The sequence below is a fragment of the Acipenser ruthenus genome, chromosome 13 (assembly GCF_902713425.1).
Source record: "Acipenser ruthenus chromosome 13, fAciRut3.2 maternal haplotype, whole genome shotgun sequence".
NCBI lineage: Eukaryota > Metazoa > Chordata > Actinopteri > Acipenseriformes > Acipenseridae > Acipenser > Acipenser ruthenus.
Window position 1 is genome coordinate 16,477,628 of NC_081201.1, and position 1,406 is coordinate 16,479,033.

A 1,406-nucleotide genomic window follows, 5' to 3' on the forward strand; every position below is an offset into this window, starting at 1 on the left:
TAGCCATGGCACGTTCTTTAATTTGGTCTGTTGTATTCTTGATGGTTTCCCTGCCATTGAGAAACAAAAAAGAAATATATATATATATATACAGACGTGCTCAAATTTGTTGGAACCCTTACAGCTCATTGAAATAATGCTTCATTCCTCCTGAAAAGTGATGAAATTAAAAGCTATTTTATCATGTATACTTGCATGCCTTTAGTATGTCATAGAATAAAGCAAAGAAGCTGTGAAAAGAGATGAATTATTGCTTATTCTACAAAGATATTCTAAAATGGCCTGGACACATTTGTTGGTACCCCTTAGAAAAGATAATAAATAATTGGATTATAGTGATATTTCAAACTAATTAGTTTCTTTAATTAGCATCACACATGTCTCCAATCTTGTAATCAGTCATTCAGCCTATTTAAATGGAGAAAAGTAGTCACTGTGCTGTTTGGTATCATTGTGTGCACCACACTGAACATGGACCAGAGAGAGTTGTCTGAGGAGATCAGAAAGAAAATAATAGACAAGCATGGTAAAGGTAAAGGCTACAAGACCATCTCCAAGCAGCTTGATGTTCCTGCGACAACAGTTGCAAATATTATGAAGAAGTTTAAGGTCCATGGAACTGTAGCCAACCTCCCTGGGCGCGGCCGCAAGAGGAAAATCGACCCCAGAGTGAACAGAAGGATAGTGCGAATGGTAGAAAAAGAACCAAGGATAACTGCCAAAGAGATACAAGCTGAATTCCAAGGTGAAGGTACGTCAGTTTCTGATCACACCATCCGTCGCTTTTTGAGCGAAAGTGGGCTCCATGGAAGAAGACCCAGGAGGACTCCACTTTTGAAAGAAAAACATAAAAAAGCCAGACTGGAATTTGCTAAAATGCATATTGACAAGCCACAATCCTTCTGGGAGAATGTCCTTTGGACAGATGAGTCAAAACTGGAGCTTTTTGGCAAGTCACATCAGCTCTATGTTCACAGATGAAAAAATGAAGCTTTCAAAGAAAAGAACACCATACCTACAGTGAAACATGGAGGAGGCTCGGTTATGTTTTGGGGCTGCTTTGCTGCGCCTGGCACAGGGTGCCTTGAATCTGTGCAGGGCACAATGAAATCAAGACCATCAAGGCATTCTGGAGCAAAACGTACTGCCCAGTGTCAGAAAGCTCTCTCAGTCGCAGGTCATGGGTCCTCCAACAGGATAATGACCCAAAACACACAGCTAAAAGCACCCAAAAATGGATAAGAACAAAACATTGGACTATTCTGAAGTGGCCTTCTATGAGTCCTGATCTGAATCCTATCGAACATCTATGGAAAGAGCTGAAACTTGCAGTCTGGAGAAGGCACCCATCAAACCTGAGTCAGCTGGAGCAGTTTGCTCAGGAAGAGTGGGCCAAACTACCTGTT